A 20,220-nucleotide genomic window follows, 5' to 3' on the forward strand; every position below is an offset into this window, starting at 1 on the left:
TGTTTTTATCTTCCTTCTTTTCTCCCTTCTTCCTTCCATTCTTTTTACAGTGAATCTAGTTTTATTTAACGAATCCATTTTTTTTAAACATTTATTTATTTTTGAAAGACAGAGAGAGATAAAGCATGAGTGGAGGAGGGGCAGAGAGAGAGACACACACACAGAATCTGAATCAGGCTCCAGGCTCTGAGGGATCAGCACAGAGTCTGACAGGGGGCTCGAAAACACGGACCATGAGATCATGACCTGAGCCGAAGTCAGATGTTTAACTGACAGCCACCCAGGTGCCCCTAATGAATCCATTTTTAAAGTCTCAATCAGTTTGAGCCATATGTCTAAAACTCCAAGTTTATCAATGTCAACCCCTGTTCAAAAACACTCAGTGTTTTATATTAAGACTTTCCAGTTCTATTACCACCTTCTTAAATTTCTGTTTAGAATCAATTAATTCTGGAGAAAAGAAAAAGAAAATCAGAGGTAACAGTCTGTATTTTGGAAATTCCTTTTTCAGAACAGTGTATTCATCTCCTAGGGCTGCTGTGACAATGTACCACTAAGTGGGTGGCTTAAAACAGCACAAATTTATTATCTTGCAGTTTGGGAGGCCAGAAGTCCAAAATCAAGGTGTTGGCAGGATCACACTCCTTATGAAACCCATAGGACAGAGTCCCTCCTGGTCTCTTCTAGCTTCTGGGGTTTGCTATCAATCGTTGGCATTCCCATCTTATATGTAATTATTCCAAACTGCCTCTGTGTCACATGTCTGCCTTCTCCTTGTGTCTGTGTCTTCACATGACATTCTTCTCCATGTATGTATATATCTGTGGCCAAATTTCCCTCTTCTTACAAAGATACTAGTCATGTTGGTTGAGAGACCACTCAGATGACCTCATATTAACTTGATTACATTGAAAAGGCTCTATTTCCAAATAAGGTTATATTCACACAAACAAAAGGTTAGGACTTTCATCATATATTTTGAGGGGACACAATTCAACTTATAGCAAACTATATTATACATCTATCTCTAAAAAACAAACACAAAATCATAGTATGTTTAAGGTTTATACTGTGAATAGCTCTATCCCAACATGTATAAAGAATTAAGAGTTTACATTGGCCAAAATAGTTAACCTATAAAATTATTATAAATTTTGAAATTTTTCTTCTAAATAAACAAAAACATTTGATTCAATGATTTTATATCTCCTACTCCTCTAACAAGGTCTCAAAAGTAAATAAGTCAACAAAAATTAATCTTTGGGGTGCCTGAATGGCTCAGTCAGCTAAGCTTTTGACTTTTGATTTCAGCTCAGGTCATGATCTCACAGTCATTAGGAGCCCCATGTTGATCTCCATGCTGGGTGTGGAGATTCTCTCACTCCCTCTCCCTCTGCCCCTCCCCTCTCTCTTCTCTCTCTCAAAGCAAAACAAAACAAAACAAAACAAAACAAAACAATAATAATAATAATATTTTACTTTAAGTTGCTAGCCCTGTTAGAGTTGGAACAGTTAGAGCAGCGTGGGTTGGAGAAGCCCAGGCATTATGGTAAGGTGCTGAGTCTCACTGAGTATGGAGTGTTGCAGTACACACAGTCCATTGGTCCAAATGATGCTTAGAAACCCAACACAATTTCAACTCTTTCTCTGTAAACAAGCTAAGTAATGAACACTAACCATGACAGTGAAGCCACAACTCAAGAAAAAGGATGAACATGTCCTCTATCATCAACCACATCTGTTTGAAGTGTAAGAACATACAAAATATGAGTGGTTTATCAGTGGTTTCTTCTTTTTTTTTTTTTTCCTTTTTTTGGAGGTACTGATCCTTAGGTAAATAGGCCTTTTTTTTTTTCATTTCTAAATGCTTTATGGAAAATTCAATCAATCTCATTGAAAATTGTGGATAGGCAAAGAGTGATTGACATAGGCTAGTTAGTAATATTACTGATAAAACTAGAAGATAAATAAAAAAGCAAAGTATTTCCTGGTTAGTTATAGCAATAGAATATAAGGACCTTGAAATCTATGGCAGAAAAAGTGTTTGAGGAAGTTCTGAACAGTAGTTACTGAAAGAAAATTAAGCCTATTAAATAAATTCCATTGCTAGTGAGTTGGTACCTGTGACAAAGACAATGTGTCATAATGCCCCCAAAATGGAGTAGGATGCAAAAATGAGGAATAAGAAATATTATAATTTCACTTCATTCCCCCATTGGAGTGCCACCACCTTGACTTGCCTATTTCCAACCTATTCCTAAAACAATATTCTGTCACTCGTTTGTATCAGTAAAAATATGATACTAGACTTGCTTTGTTAACTACTCCATGTATGAATGATATATCCTTGCAACTCAATTATAAATCACTGTATGGTATTATTTGTCTGCTACTTTTGTTTGGGTTTCCTTAGGTTCCAACATTCTATCATAGAAAATGTCAATGGAGAGCTATTATATAAATTTTTAAAAATCTATTTCTTATCTTTGGAAAAACAAAACAAAACATCTACTTTAACACTAGACAAATCTTAGAAGAAAGAAAAACTATTGACAAATATCATCCTTTCCCTATTTCATTTGATATGAAGTACATAGATACTATTGTGGGTTTTTTGTCTCCCCCAAATTTAAGTCCTAACCCCCAGTACCTGTGAGTGTGACCATATTTAGAAACAGTTTCTTTGCACATATAATCAAGTTACGATGAGGTTACACTGGGTTAGAGTAAATTTGGACATAGAAACACAGTAGAAAGCCATGAAAGCAGAGGCAGAGATAAGTGTCATAAATCTACAAGCTAAGGAGTGTCCAGGATTTGAGTCAACTACCAAAAGCTGGAAGAGACAAGGAAAGATCCTCTCATAGAGCCTTTAGAGAAAGCATGGCTATGTCCACACCTTGTCGTTAAGCACTGCAGGCTGCTATAACAAAATATCAGAAACTGAGTGGCTTACTGTTGTAACTTTTGTTAAATTAACATTTGTTAAGTAGAGTTCCAGAGTGTGGAATGATGAGTCCTGGTTCAACAAAGACCATAGAGGAAACAGAAGGAGAGAACTTATTAGTCACAGATCCTAGAGGAGGTTCACAGCCTACCTCAAAAGGCCATAGGAAAGGGCAAGGCAGGGCACAGGTGTAGCATATGTCTTTATTAGGATCCACCAGTGGAGTGGTTTGGGGTTCCTGGGTTAAGTCTAAATTGGTCACTATAAATGAAGAAAAGCAGGGTTTTGGTAAGCTCCATGAGGGTCTTGTCTAAGGGGCATGTAGGGAAGGGGAAGGAGTTGGGAGACAGGGGAAACTGTTTATCACCAGGTGCACTGGAGAAGATAATCAGCAGCTTATCAGTGGGTTGGGCTATTATCTAAGGCAGGCACTCCAGGGAGGAGCTAGTGTCAGTCCAAGGCCCCAGCAGGCCACTGGCCACACAAAATGGGTGCTGAGGCAGCAACACTGTGGAGTAGTTTCACTAAATTCTCAACACCAGAAATTTATTTCGTACAGGTCTGAAAGCTGGAATCTGAAATCAGGTCATTTCTGAACACTACCATGGTGATTTGTGGTAAGAACTCTCTTCTGCGTTGAAGACTGCTACGTTCACCTTGTATCCTCACATGGAGAACAGAGACAGAGGAAGCAAGCTCTCTCAGGTATTTGCAAAAGCACTAATCTCATTTATGAAGGTACCACCCTCAGGACTTTATCTAATCCTAGTTACTTCCCAAAGGAAATAATAGCATTACATAGGGTGGTGAGTTTTGTGGGAACTAAAGTATCAGACCACAGCACTGTGATTTTAGATGTTTATCTTTCAAGACTATCAAATAACAAACTTCTGTTATTTAATCCACCAAATTTTTGGTACTTTGTTATAGCGGCCCTAGGAAACTAATACAGAGTCCAACTAACCCATCAATTAATGGTTGTTGGTTTTTTTAAATGTTTATTTTTTATTTATGTATGTATGTATGTATGTATTTATTTATTTATTTATTTATTTATTTATTTATTTATTTATTGAGAGAGAGAGTCAGAGCATGAGCAGGGGAGGGGCAGAGAGGGAGACACAGGATCTGAAGCAGGCTCCAGGCTTTGAGCTGTCAGCACAGTGCCTGACATGGGGCTCAAACTCACAGACTTTGAGATCGTGACCTGAGCTGAAGTCGGATGCTTAGCCACCCAGGTGCCCCAATTAATGGTTTTGAACATCAATGATAGTGGGTATGAAAAATCCTTTCATATCTTTTGGTCAATATAAAACTACTGAAAATGGCAAGAATTGTTGAAATTCCTATGTAATATATATTAATTTGAATGCAAAATAATACTTCAACTACAAGTTATAAATATATGTGTATGTATACATAATATATATTTTATTACATAAAAAGCTGCATATACACATTTCTTATATTAAGAAAAGTTTTATATACATGTATATGTGTATGTGTGTGTACAGAAGAGGACAAAAGAATTGCCTACTACCTTTCACTAATCATTAATCACTTATTACCTTTATGAATAAAAATTTCTCAGCCGGACCCCATAATTTACAGATTGGGGCTGATAAGATAGAAATCTGCTTATTTCTACCATTCCAGGAATTTCTGCTACTGGCAGGTGATCCACAAACCACCAGAGATGAACTTAAATAGCCCCAGATACGTTCAGTTAAATTTGCAAATATAAATAAAATTTGTTTCACATACCACAAACGCAATAATGATGCAATTAATCAAATATGACGTTATTTTCTAGGACTCTAACCACAAGGGAATATTGGTGAGAAGAAAATCAGAAATGCAAACTCCACCTCCAGATAAGTAAAAATTCCAAATCTTTTTTTGTCAGCTGGGAAAGTTTACATCATAGTATAAGTATTGTTGTTCTGACTAATTACTGCTGTCTGTGTCAGTGGGAATGCTAACCATAAAACAGCAGGAAAGAACAATCCCCTCCTAATCGACTGGAGTTTAAAAAAAATCATTTAAGGCAAAAACTTAAGAAATTAACTGAAAACAGGCTGACTCATTTGAAGATCAAATGGCTTATCTTTCTGGGAAATAAGTCAACAAAAAGCATAATTGTCTTTATTTGTTTGCTCTTATACTTTTTAATAAAGAACAAATGGTGTTAATGCAATAAACCAAATGCCACAGTCACAGATGCCATTGAAAACGAGCTCTTTAAATCTGCTCTAACTCCTGTCCATTCAAAAAAGCGTGATCCTCTTCTACTTTATTTTATTTTTGAAAAAAAAGTTTGTTCCATTTTCCAACTGAGTTCTAGTAAGTCAGCCAACATCTCACTGATATCTAGTGTATATTTTGGAATTTAAAGCATAAAGTCAGCAGTGACTTGCTGCGGGGTTAAGGAAAATAAGTTATTTCAGATTAAGACTCCAATTAGATAAAAATCACTAAGAAAATAAGTAATTTGGTAATGTCAGCTAAATTTACAAAAGCTCATATTCATCTTTAAGTCAAAGGTTGTGTGTATAATGGCAAGCTAAAATGAAAAATTGAGTCAATTATTTAGATAATTCAGGTCTAGAATTGCTGCTATTTAGGAAGAGAATATTTAGTTAATGGGGTCATGATTTATGTAAATAAACTATCAACATCGACCAATTAACAGCCTTTCCCATTTCATTGGATATATACAGCACCGTCTTAATGATTTTCATGGGAATATGTTTCAAGAAGTCCTCCATGTTAAATACAAAACCACGAAAGGTGTCATAAATCAAGCAAAGTAAAACTAAATAGCTCAGTGTGTACCTTCTCTTTGTCCCTAAGAAGATAAAAGAAAATAGGACTCAAGAGGAATTATATTGAATTCCAAATATCTACATTTTTAAAATAATTTTTTTTAATCCTGAAAGGACTCCTTTTTCTCTTCATTTCTCAAAGCAAATTGTAAAGCTTCTAATGAAAGGTAGTAATTCCACACAACTTCTTTTTTACAAGCAATCTTAAAATAATAGAACTGAGCTTATAAAACAAGCATATTTTGCTTATTTTGTTTCTCTCTATGTTTACTTCTTCACTGATCATTCTTTTCCAACTGGGGCAAGAGTTAATAAACATGTTTAATAATACTTTTACTAAAATCCATTGACACTAAAATCACCATAACCAGATAATTACATTTAACTTATTTTAACATAACTACCAGAGTAGCTAATATGTTCATCTTGTGATAAGAAAATGTCCTCGTGTTATCTTCAAAATTTTGTAACCTCAGTTAGCTTCATACCTATCCTATGACGTTCACACTTCAGCTTTTCAGGTTGTAATATTGGAGATAAAAGTTTAGATAACTCATGGGACAGAGAGCTAGTGATGTTAGAGTTGGATTTTAAACTCTATGCTGTTTATGCTGTGCTTGTTACTTCTATTTGTTGAATGAAAAGCATTTTATTTTTTTTTAATTTTTTTTTAATGTTTATTTTTGAGACAGAGAGAGACACAGAATGAATGGGGGAGGGGCAGAGAGAGGGAGACACAGAATAGGAAGCAGGCTCCAGGCTCTGAGCCATCACCCCAGAGCCCGACACGGGGCTCAAACTCGCGGACCGTGAGATCGTGACCTGAGCTGAAGTCGGATGCTTAACCGACTGAGCCACCCAGGCGCCCCTGAATGAAAAGCATTTTAAATACCAAGCTAAATAAGGAGATATAGAAAAAAAAAAAATGTGGTGTGTGTGTCTAATGGGAGTGTGGCTAGCTGAATCCTGAAGTCATATGGAGCCTAAGTTGTTAGCTTCAGGTTGAAAATTATTTACTTCTTTAAACATTTTAAGACTGTGGTTCACAAACCCATTTATATTAGAATTACCTGGGAAGGTTAAATGCCAGTGTTTTGAAAAAGAAATGAATTGAAGAAACTGCCATTTAAAGACTTAAGACTTAATATATACTTTCTACTATTTAGGGGCTAAAGTCCTGCCTGATATGGCCCCTACTGACCCCATGTTAAATCCTCTCATTCTGTAGTGTGCTACCACACTGACCTTGAATTGTCTCAGACAGATCAAGATCGTTCTTAGAGTTTCTACGTTTGTTGTGTTTTCCTACAGTGCTGTTCTCCATGAAGTTTGCAAGGCTGAACTTTTATTCCTTCCCTTGATCCTTCCTACTCCAGTCAGCCACCCTTCTCCTAGCCCTAGCCTTTTCCACTTCTTCCCATTGCTCTTTTGTCTTTCCTTCTCCTCTCTCTCAGCATAGCACCCTTCCTACACCTCCTGTCTCTTCCCTGCATTCCTCTGTCTTCTCTTTCTCCCCTGCTTTGCCTCTCCTCCTCCCTCTTTCCTCTCTAACCCTACTCCTTCCACTCCTTTTCCCACAGCCTTCCTTCACATCCCTTCCCACTCCTGGACCATCTTCTCTAGCATAGTCCATTCTTTTATACAATGATGAAATGGCCAGCTAAAAAGGGTTATTTCTGGGCTCTTCCCAAACAGTTATCTGAGAGGATAAAGGCACATTTTCAGAAACTGGTTTATACACCAGAAGATATGTTTAATGCAAGTATATTAATAATCTTGTGTCTTATACCTTATTGAATCTTAATGTTAACATTGGAAAGTGTTTTTTATTATTATTATCTTACATTCCTTCATGTCACTTCCTTGCTTAGTTCATCTATCAGCCAGAAAACTGGGGAATTCACACAGTTTAAGTTGGATTTTTATATTTCCTCCCCCTGGAAGTTTATGTCTTAAAAGGAGTGGCTAATAAATGGCTAATAAAAGTGGCTATCCTACTCGAGGGTAAGAAGGCATTCCTCAACCAGTGATGGATGGGTCTTAGAATATAAACATGGAGCTCTTGCTTCTCCAATGGGATAACTCTGAGTTGCTTGTTCTGCTGGTTATCTGAATATCCTCAAAAGATTAAAATTCAGATTCACACAAAGAAAAGTAGAAGATAGCTTACAAAGTAAATAGGAACAAATCATCAGAAACCTGATTTTCCTACATTCCTCAAGAAGTTTTCTTCTGCTTCCTTCTTTCTTTTCTTTCCTCTTTTCTTTCCTGCCCAATTCAACTTCTACACAGAGGTGCTTTTCACATTTCAGTGTGTGTGTGGATAGAGATTACCATTAAATTTTTAGCCACAAATCCTCCGCTCCCTAGTCGTAACTTTGCACAGAAAGACAATTACAGCCATGTAATGCTTGTTTGTTCCATTGCATTACTGAGTACAGAGACAAGGCAGAAAAGGAAAAATTACCTGTTAGCAAATATCACAGAATGCTTTTTTTTTTATGAAATTTATTGACAAATTGGTTTCCATACAACACCCAGTGCTCATCCCAAAAGGTGCCCTCCTCAATACCCATTACCCACCCTCTCCTCCCTCCCACCCCCCATCAACCCTCAGTTTGTTCTCAGTTTTTAACAGTCTCTGATGTTTTGGCTCTCTCCCATTCTAACCTCTTTTTTTTTTTTTCCTTCCCCTCCCCCATGGGTTCCTGTGAAGTTTCCCAGGATCCACATAAGAGTGAAACCATATGGTATCTGTCTTTCTCTGTATGGCTTATTTCACTTAGCATCACACTCTCCAGTTCCATCCACGTTGCTACAAAAGGCCATATTTCATTTTTTCTCATTGCCACATAATATTCCATTGTGTATATAAACCACAATTTCTTTATCCATTCATCAGTTGATGGACATTTAGGCTCTTTCCATAATTTGGCTATTGTTGAGAGTGCTGCTATGAACATTGGGGTACAAGTGGCCCTATGCATCAGTACTCCTGTATCCCTTGGATAAATTCCTAGCAGTGCTATTGCTGGGTCATAGGGTAGGTCTATTTTTAATTTTCTGAGGAACCTCCACACTGCTTTCCAGAGCGGCTGAACCAATGTGCATTCCCACCAACAGTGCAAGAGGGTTCCCGTTTCTCCACATCCTCTCCAGCATCTATAGTCTCCTGATTTGTTCATTTTGGCCACTCTGACTGGCGTGAGGTGATACCTGAGTGTGGTTTTGATTTGTATTTCCCTGATAAGGAGCGACGCTGAACATCTTTTCATGTGCCTGTTGGCCATCCGGATGTCTTCTTTAGAGAAGTGTCTATTCATGTTTTCTGCCCATTTCTTCACTGGGTTATGTGTTTTTCGGGTGTGGAGTTTGGTGAGCTCTTTATAGATTTTGGATACTAGCCCTTTGTCCGATATGTCATTTGCGAATATCTTTTCCCATTCCGTTGGTTGCCTTTTAGTTTTGTTGGTTGTTTCCTTTGCTGTGCAGAAGCTTTTTATCTTCATAAGGTCCCAGTAATTCACTTTTGCTTTTAATTCCCTTGCCTTTGGGGATGTGTCGAGTAAGAGATTGCTACGGCTGAGGTCAGAGAGGTCTTTTCCTGCTTTCTCCTCTAAGGTTTTGATGGTTTCCTGTCTCACATTTAGGTCCTTTATCCATTTTGAGTTTATTTTTGTGAATGGTGTGAGAAAGTGGTCTAGTTTCAACCTTCTGCATGTTGCTGTCCAGTTCTCCCAGCACCATTTGTTAAAGAGACTGTCTTTTTTCCATTGGATGTTCTTTCCTGCTTTGTCAAAGATGAGTTGGCCATATGTTTGTGGGTGTAGTTCTGGGGTTTCTATTCTATTCCATTGGTCTATGTGTCTGTTTTTGTGCCAATACCATGGTGTCTTGATGATGACAGCTTTGTAGTAGAGGCTAAAGTCTGGGATTGTGATGCCTCCTGCTTTGGTCTTCTTCAAAATTCCTTTGGCTATTCGGGGCCTTTTGTGGTTCCATATGAATTTTAGGATTGCTTGTTCTAGTTTCGAGAAGAATGCTGGTGCAATTTTGATTGGGATTGCATTGAATGTGTAGATAGCTTTGGGTAGTATTGACATTTTGACAATATTTATTTTTCCAATCCATGAGCAGGGAATGTCTTTCCATTTCTTTAAATCTTCTTCAATTTCCTTCATAAGCTTTCTATAGTTTTCAGCATACAGATCCTTTACATCTTTGGTTAGATTTATTCCTAGGTATTTTATGCTTCTTGGTGCAATTGTGAATGGGATCAGTTTCTTTATTTGTCTTTCTGTTGCTTCATTGTTAGTGTATAAGAATGCAACTGATTTCTGTACATTGATTTTGTATCCTGCAACTTTGCTGAATTCCTGTATCAGTTCTAGCAGACTTTTGGTGGAGTCTATCGGATTTTCCATGTATAATATCATGTCATCTGCAAAAAGCGAAAGCTTGACTTCATCTTTGCCAATTTTGATGCCTTTGATTTCCTTTTGTTGTCTGATTGCTGATGCTAGAACTTCCAGCACTATGTTAAACAGCAGCGGTGAGAGTGGGCATCCTTGTCGTGTTCCTGATCTCAGGAAAAAAGCTGTCAGTTTTTCCCCATTGAGGATGATGTTAGCTGTGGGCTTTTCATAAATGGCTTTTATGATCTTTAAGTATGTTCCTTCTATCCCGACTTTCTCAAGGGTTTTTATTAAGAAAGGGTGCTGGATTTTGTTGAAGGCCTTTTCTGCATCGATTGACAGGATCATATGGTTCTTCTCTTTTTTTTTGTTAATGTGATGTATCACGTTGATTGATTTGCGAATGTTGAACCAGCCCTGCATCCCAGGAATGAATCCCACTTGATCATGGTGAATAATTCTTTTTATATGCCGTTGAATTCGATTTGCTACTATCTTATTGAGAATTTTTGCATCCATATTCATCAGGGATATTGGCCTGTAGTTCTCTTTTTTTACTGGGTCTCTGTCTGGTTTAGGAATCAAAGTAATACTGGCTTCATAGAATGAGTCTGGAAGTTTTCCTTCCCTTTCTATTTCTTGGAATAGCTTGAGAAGGATAGGTATTATCTCTGCTTTAAATGTCTGGTAGAACTCCCCTGGGAAGTCATCTGGTCCTGGACTCTTATTTGTTGGGAGATTTTTGATAACCGATTCAATTTCTTCGCTGGTTATGGGTCTGTTCAAGCTTTCTATTTCCTCCTGATTGAGTTTTGGAAGAGTGTGGGTGTTCAGGAATTTGTCCATTTCTTCCAGGTTGTCCAATTTGTTGGCATATAATTTTTCATAGTATTCCCTGATAATTGTTTGTATCTCTGAGGGATTGGTTGTAATAATTCCATTTTCATTCATGATTTTATCTATTTGGGTCATCTCCCTTTTCTTTTTTTTTTTTTTTTTTTAATTTTTTTTTTCAACGTTTATTTATTTTTGGGACAGAGAGAGACAGAGCATGAACGGGGGAGGGGCAGAGAGAGAGGGAGACACAGAATCGGAAACAGGCTCCAGGCTCCGAGCCATCAGCCCAGAGCCTGACGCGGGGCTCAAACACATGGACCGCGAGATCTTGACCTGGCTGAAGTCGGATGCTTAACCGACTGCGCCACCCAGGCGCCCCTCCCTTTTCTTTTTGAGAAGCCTGGCTAGAGGTTTGTCAATTTTGTTTATTTTTTCAAAAAACCAACTCTTGGTTTTGTTGATCTGCTCTACAGTTTTTTTAGATTCTATATTGTTTATTTCTGCTCTGATCTTTATTATTTCTCTTCTTCTGCTGGGTTTAGGCTGCCTTTGCTGTTCTGCTTCTAGTTCCTTTAGGTGTGCTGTTAGATTTTGTATTTGGGATTTTTCTTGTTTCTTGAGATAGGCCTGGATTGCAATGTATTTTCCTCTCAGGACTGCCTTTGCTGCGTCCCAAAGCGTTTGGATTGTTGTATTTTCATTTTCGTTTGTTTCCATATATTTTTTAATTTCTTCTCTAATTGCCTGGTTGACCCACTCATTCGTTAGTAGGGTGTTCTTTAACCTCCATGCTTTTGGAGGTTTTCCAGACTTTTTTCTGTGGTTGATTTCAAGCTTCATAGCATTGTGGTCTGAAAGTAAGCATGGTATAATTTCAATTCTTGTAAACTTATGAAGGGCTGTTTTGTGACCCAGTATATGATCTATCTTGGAGAATGTTCCATGTGCACTCGAGAAGAAAGTATATTCTGTTGCTTTGGGATGCAGAGTTCTAAATATATCTGTCAAGTCCATCTGATCCAATGTCTCATTCAGGGCCCTTGTTTCTTTATTGACCGTGTGTCTAGATGATCTATCCATTTCTGTAAGTGGGGTGTTAAAGTCTCCTGCAATGACCACATTCTTATCAATAAGGTTGCTTATGTTTATGAGTAATTGTTTTATATATTTGGGGGCTCCGGTATTCGGCGCATAGACATTTATAATTGTTAGCTCTTCCTGATGGATAGACCCTGTAACTATTATATAATGTCCTTCTTCATCTCTTGTTACAGCCTTTAATTTAAAGTCTAGTTTGTCTGATATAAGTATGGGTACTCCAGCTTTCTTTTGGCTTCCAGTCACATGATAAATAGTTCTCCATCCCCTCACTCTCAATCTAAAGGTGTCCTCAGGTCTAAAATGAGTCTCTTGTAGACAGCAAATAGATGGGTCTTGTTTTTTTATCCATTCTGATACCCTATGTCTTTTGGTTGGCGCATTTAATCCATTTACATTCAGTGTTATTATAGAAAGATACGGGTTTAGAGTCATTGTGATGTCTGTATGTTTTATGCTTGTAGTGATGTCTCTGGGACTTTGTCTCACAGGGTCCCCTTTAGGATCTCTTGTAGGGCTGGTTTAGTGGTGACAAATTCCTTCAGTTTTTGTTTGTTTGGGAAGACCTTTATCTCTCCTTTTATTCTAAATAACAGACTTGCTGGATAAAGGATTCTTGGCTGCATATTTTTTCTGTCTAGCACCCTGAAAATCTCGTGCCAATTCTTTCTGGCCTGCCAAGTTTCAAAAGAGAGATCAGTCACGAGTCTTATAGGTCTCCCTTTATATGTGAGGGCACGTTTACCCCTTGCTGCTTTCAGAATTTTCTCCTTATCCTTGTATTTTGCCAGTTTCACTATGATATGTCGTGCAGAAGATCGATTCAAGTTACGTCTGAAGGGAGTTCTCTGTGCCTCTTGGATTTCAATGCCTTTTTCCTTCCCCAGTTCAGGGAAGTTCTCAGCTATGATTTCTTCAAGTACCCCTTCAGCACCTTTCCCTCTCTCTTCCTCCTCTGGGATACCAATTATGCGTATATTATTTCTTTTTAGTGTATCACTTAGTTCTCTAATTTTCCCCTCATACTCCTGGATTTTTTTATCTCTCTTTTTCTCAGCTTCCTCTTTTTCTATAACTTTATCTTCTAGTTCACCTATTCTCTCCTCTGCCTCTTCAAGCCGAGCTGTGGTGGTTTCCATTTTGTTATGCATTTCGTTTAAAGCATTTTTCAGCTCCTCGTGACTGTTCCTTAGTCCCTTGATCTCTGTAGCAAGAGATTCTCTGCTGTCCTGTATACTGTTTTCAAGCCCAGTGATTAATTTTATGACTATTATTCTAAATTCACTTTCTGTTATATTATTTAAATCCTTTTTGATCAGCTCATTAGCTGTTGTTATTTCCTGGAGATTCTTCTGAGGGGAATTCTTCCGCTTGGTCATTTTGGATAGTCCCTGGTGTGGTGAGGACCTGCAGGGCACTTCCCCTGTGCTGTGGTGTATAACTGGAGTTGGTGGGCGGGGCCGCAGTCAGACCTGATGTCTGCCCCCAGCCCACCGCTGGGGCCACAGTCAGACTGGTGTGTGCCTTCTCTTCCCCTCTCTTAGGGGCGGGATTCACTGTGGGGTGGTGTGGCCCGTCTGGGCTACTTGCACCCTGCCAGGCTTGTGATGCTGGGGATCTGGCATATTAGCTGGGGTGGGTAGGCAAGGTGCACGGGGGCAGGAGGAGCAGGCTTAGATCGCTTCTCCTTAGGTGATCCACTTCAGGAGGGGCCCTGTGGCAGCGGGAGGGAGTCAGATCCGCTGCCGGAGGTTTGGCTCCGCAGAAGCGCAGAGTTGGGTGTTTGCGCGGAGCAAGCAAGTTCCCTGGCAGAACTGGTTCTCTTTGGGATTTTGGCTGGGGGATGGGCGGGGGAGATGGCGCTGGCGAGCGCCTTTGTTCCCCACCAAACAGAGCTCTGTCGTCAGGGGGCTCAGCAGCTCTCCCTCCCTTTGTCCTCCAGCCTTCCCGCTTTCCGAGCAGAGCTGTTAACTTATGACCTCCCAGACGCTAAGTCGCGCTTGTTGTGGGAACACAGTCCGCCCGGCCCCTCCGCTTTTGCCAGCCAGACTCGGGGGCTCTGCTTGGCCGGCGAGCCGCCCCTCCGCCCCGGCTCCCTCCTGCCAGTCCGTGGAGCGCGCACCGCCTCGCCGCCCTTCCTACCCTCTTCCGTGGGCCTCTCGTCTGCGTTTGGCTCCGGCGACTCCGTTCTGCTAATCCTCTGGCGGTTTTCTGGGTTATTTAGGCAGGTGTAGGTGGAATCTAAGTGATCAGCAGGACGTGCGGTGAGCCCAGAGTCCTCCTAAGCCGCCATCTTGCCTACCTATCACAGCATGCTTTAAGACCTTTTCCTCATGTTTGTGTTGTCTGAAGTCTGGCATGATCTTAACTACTATAAAAAAGTTTTGATGATTCAAAGAATAAAAACATATGCATTAAATAAGCATAAAGGAAATTTTTTAAAAAGCAAAAGCATACTGCAAAGCATTATACTGCTCTGTTACTGCCTTAAATAAGTACACACACATGCATATGCACATACTCTGAGCATTGGCTTAGCAGTTCTTAACAGCTTCCCAATAGAGAGCAGATGGAAACAAATGTCACTTTTACAGAAGTTTATGTATTTTCACATTTTATTTGCCTGGTTTTTAAGTCTTTCATTTATTTCTTAATCTTTGCCTTAACCGTTGCATTTTTAAGATAAATGAATTAAGCAAATGCTATTTTAACTAGCATGAAATTTAAAATGTGACTTTGTTCCAAAAGTTAATTGCTAAGCTTGCTTCTCAAAGAGAACCAATCAAATCAGAATTCATTATTTACCTCTCTAGCTAACTCTTCTTTCTGACATTTTTAGTTCTATTAACATTATATTTGTTTTGTCAGTCACTCAAGCTCAATTTCCTAGGGTCAGTATCTTCTGAATTATCAAATGCTGCCATTCCCACCCCACCCACCCAAATGTTACTTTCTGACATCCATTTAGTCTCCATCTGCATTTCTGAAATTCTGTTCATTGTACACTGTTCTGTCCAAATATCACTCCAGCTAATTGGATTCTATACAACTTAATTAATTCCAAAACATTCAATCCAGCAAACATGTGTTGAGTGCCTAAAATATGCTAAGTACTATACTGTACACAAGGAGATTACGGTCTCCTGAGTGAAACACATGTAAACAATGACTCCAGAGTTTGTTCAACGAGACAGTTGAATTATGTGCAAATGTGCAAATGGCAGTCTGGGAAGTGAAGTAGAGGAAGGAGACACAGCAAATTTCACAGAACAAGTGACAACCAAATTGAATTTTGAAGGTTCTAGGGAAGGTCAACCAAAATGATAAGGTAAAAATGTGCAGAGGGAAAAAGTTCATGGCCCAGAAAAACATAAAACTCAAGATATGCTTGTCACTTAGCTAGAATCTTGGCTGAAGATAACATAGTAGTTAATTACATTTATTTAAATAAATAGGAATCAACCCTATCCCCACTTAAGAAGAAATCCAGAAATATAGTTCCTAATGTCTATTAATGCCTACCCCCACACTAAAAGTATGAAAGTAACAAAAATATGAGAGATTTTGCTGAAAGTAGCAAAATCAAAGCTGCCGTGCACATCTTGATGAAATTAACTGAGATATAGGAGAAAGGTGAATGCAGAACTGAATATGCCCATCTAAATACTATACAGAAGCCAACAGGGTCAGAAATAGCTCCCAAAAAGAGAGTATAAAGGTAAGAATCTCTGAGCCAGAATAGTTCTTGCAAAGGCAGCCTGTTTAAGTAAGTGAAATGCATCCAGGGAACACCTATACTTTGCATCAGGCTTTACATTCCAGCCTAGGTGATAAATGAGGGTCATTCACATGACTAGTAACTTCTAACAGCTGGGCGCCTTCTGGGAGCCATGGAAGGATTTGAAGCTGAATGATCAGATATATTTTAGAATTATTAGGATAGCTGCAACACAAAGATTGGCTTGTGAGAGAGGGAAATCGAGGAAAACAAAGCAGTTCAGAAACCATATAATGGTCCATGTAAGCATTTTCTCTAATTCCTCCAATTGATTCTATTTTAACCCCTCAAAAGAATGAAATTATTATGCTTGTTCTTCTATCACAGTATTCATGATCTTGTGCCATGTTGGTAGGATCTATATCTTCTCCACCTTTTCAGTTTCATTATTTGTTCATTTATTTAACACTTGAGTACCTACTATGTGCCCATCCTGTTATAAGTGCTAGGGAGATAAAAATAAAGAAGAGTTCTTTTCTGTTATTGTGTTTGCATTCTAGCTAGAGAAAGAGTTGATAAACACTTATAAATAAGCATATGCCATATCGGGTTGTGATATTACATAAGGAGAATCGAAGATAGGTTAAGAAAATAAAAGAATGGGGAAGCTCTGATTTTATATTAGTATGGTAAGGTAAAGTGTCACTGATAATCCGAAACCAGAAGGAAGTGAGAGAGTGAGCCATTTTGATATCTGTAGGAAGAAGGATTCATTCAGAGGAAATAAATGCCAAAGCCCTGAAGGTGAAGTACATGTGTCTTTTAATTAACATTTAGGAAACCAGTGTATTGGTGTGTAATGAGTAACAGAAGAATAGTAAGTTATGATACCAAAGACTCAGTTATGGGCCAAATCATAGACTTATAGGTGGTGAAAAGGATGTGGGAAGTAAGCTTGGAAACCATGTGGTAATATTTATCAAAAAGTTGATATGATTAGATTTAGGTCATACAGCATCACTCTGGCTGCTGTGTGTTAATACCCTTTGGGGAGAGAAGAACGGAAGCAAGGAAAACAGTAGGAGGGCACAGCAACAAACTACAAAGGAGATGATGAGATTCTGGATATATTTTGAAAATATAGGTAAGAGATTGATGGAGTAGGGATTGGGTGAGAACAAAAGAAAGGAGTCAAGGCTGACTTTCACATTGTATGCCTGAGCAGATAAAAGAATGGAAGTTCCATTAGCTTAATGGGAAAGATAGTCAAAGGAAGATTAGCAGAATCTGTCTGGATCATATTTTTTTAAAGATAACTATTAAATATCCATAATGTTAAGCCCTCAAACAGTATATTTTTTATCTCAGATATCATCTTTTCTCTTTTAAAAGTTTCTGCTGAACACTTTCAGTCTTTCCTCTAGCTTCTTAAACCTGTGGAACACAGTTATAATTATTTTAATGTGCTTGTCTACTAATTCTATCAACTGTGCTATTTCTTGATTGATTTTTATTTTTATTGTGTGTCTGATAATTTTTGTTGGATATCTGATATTGTTTTACTTTGTTGTATAAAATTTCCATAAATATTAATTAGTATTATACTTGGATGCAATTTAATTATTTAGAAACAGTTTGATCCTCTTGATTCTTGCTTTTAAGCTTTATTAGTATCAGAGCAGTATTTTTTTTCAGGTAATTTTTTTCCTGCCATTTAGGCAAGACCCTTCTTAATATACTACCCTGATGCCTTCTGAATTACAGTCTTCACTGTAACTCTTGGTAACAGTCAGTCATGTGAATTTCCTCACATGTGTTACTCATACTCATGTGAATACTTGTGAACCTTCTGTAAGATCTCCAGTTTTCTTAGTTCAGTTCTCTCCCCTCGGATACTCTGCTCTGTGAACTCAAATCATCTTGGCCTCCTCAGACACAACCTTTATCTCCCTCACTCTGGGAGAGCACGAGTTCCCCCTCACTATGCTGTGCCCTGGAAACTTGTTCAAGACAGTAAGTGGAACCGTTTTATGGCTCACCTTGTTTGTTTCTCATTTCTCAGGGATCATTGGCTTTTACTGTCTGATGTTCAATAACTTGAGTCATTGTTTTATATATTTTGCCCATTTTCTTAGTTGTTTTAGGCAAGAGACTAAATACAGTCTCTTACAAAGTGGAAGTCTATTCAGTCTGTAATTCTTTTTTACTTGTCATTTAAAATCAGCATTGTTAAGGAAAATATCTTAACAAATTACAGAATATGTTTTATGTTTACAATTCAATGACTTTAGACAAATGGACGCATACATAAACACCACCAAAATCAACACACAAACCATTTCCATCATTCATGCAAGTTCTCATTCCCCATTGTAGTTAACCATCCCTGCAACCCAACCACATGCAACCACGCATTTGCAATCTCTAGTGTAGATTAGTTTGGATAGTCTAGAATTTCATATAAATGGAATCATATAGTACATACTCTTTTGTCTCTTGCCCTTTTCACTCGGCTAATGGTATTAACATTTATCCTTATATGTATTAATAATTCATTTTTTTATTCTTGAGTATTATTGTATCAAATGACTACAACATGATTATTGATAGATATTTGGTTATTTCCAGTTTAGGGCACAACGCTATTATTAGTACTTAGATCTTTGTATGATTATTTACTGATTTTACCCTTCCAGTTATAGTTTTTATTCTGGTACAAATTCCCCTCTGCTATTAGCCTGACTTGCAAAATTTTCTAATATCTTAATTTTTTTTCTTGGCACAGATTTTACAATTATTACTGATAGGGTTTTTATAACCACTTCACTGCATTGTCATTAACAGAAGTTCTTCAGTTATAATTCCTGCATATAATTTAAACTAAATTGAATTTTAACATCTAATTGCAGCTCTTTTCTTTCATCTTAGACACCAGAGGGTAGTTTATTTTTTTCTAAATCATCAATCAAAATATAGAAAACAAGCTAGCAAGACCTATAAGCAAAGATTTTCTATAAATGGCTACCTTTATTTTTTTCTCTCTTATAAGAAAGATAGCTTGGAATTTGGAGGGCATTTACAAACTATAGCCATTAGTCATACACTGTTAATTATATCTGCTTTCCCACTAATATATATAATTACATAGTAATATCAAAGTTCTTTATCAACTTTCCTAATATATGGTCTCTCAGGTCTTTGAGCTTTTCCTTCCATATACTTATCACAATTATAAGCATATTCTTTTTTTTTTTTTTTAACATTTATTTATTTTTGGGACAGAGAGAGACAGCGCATGAACGGGGGAGGGGCAGAGAGAGAGGGAGACACAGAATCGGAAGCAGGCTCCAGGCTCCGAGCCATCAGCCCAGAGCCCGACGCGGGGCTCGAACTCACGGACCGCGAGATCGTGACCTGAGCTGAAGTCGGCCGCTTAACCGACTGAGCCACCCAGGCGCCCCTATAAGCATATTCTTAATACAACTTCTTTAAAATTTTAACAGCTTTTCATAGGCAGTCTTTGAAGTCCACAAATGAAAGAACTATTTTGTTCATTACTATATTCCTCATTACCTAGCACAAAGGTTAGCATATATAGAATTATCTGAATATCTTGTTTAAAAATGGTGTTGGGTGCCTGGGTGGCTTAGTTAGTTAAGCGTCTGATTTCCTCTTGATTTCCTATTGCGTCATGATCTCAAGGTTAGTGAGCTAAAGTCCTGGATAGGGCTCTGTGCTGACAATGTGCAGCATGCTTGGGATTCCCTCTCTCTCTCCCTTTCTCCCTGCCCCTCCATGACTGTGCTCGCTCTTGTGCATGGTCTCTCTCTCTCTCTCTCTCAAAATAAATAAACTTAAAAAAAATGGTCTTAACTATATTATACTTGCCATAGCATGTTTCCTTGGTAATATTCATGGTCTCTTAAAAGAGACCATGTTTTCTTACAATATTTTAAATATTGTGTTTCATTATTAGTATTCTATTTCGATTCTCCCTCGCCTTCCCAGAGTCCGGCATACTATAAATTTACCCCTACTATGTTTTTAACATTACAAATCTTCCTCAAGACAGGTAGGATTGTATTTCACCAATAGAAAACACAGAGTACAGACACACAAAAGGGAACTGTCTAAGAGGCAAGTAAGAGAAAATATAGAAAGATCCAGGTGTCAACCTCTTACTGTGACTGTGGCCCTCTGTTGCCGGCCTCTGCTATTCATTCTTACACATCATTGTTCCAGTTCTTTGTAAAGGCGACATAACCCAACTGTCTAATAAAATTCAGATAATGATAGTGACTACAGTTTTCTTCTTTAAGCTGCAGAACTGAATAAGGCCTTTAGTTGTACCTGTTTGTGAGTTTGAAAGGGGAGTTTGGG

The sequence above is a fragment of the Prionailurus viverrinus genome, chromosome B1 (genome assembly GCF_022837055.1).
Source record: "Prionailurus viverrinus isolate Anna chromosome B1, UM_Priviv_1.0, whole genome shotgun sequence".
Classification (NCBI taxonomy): Eukaryota; Metazoa; Chordata; class Mammalia; order Carnivora; family Felidae; genus Prionailurus; species Prionailurus viverrinus.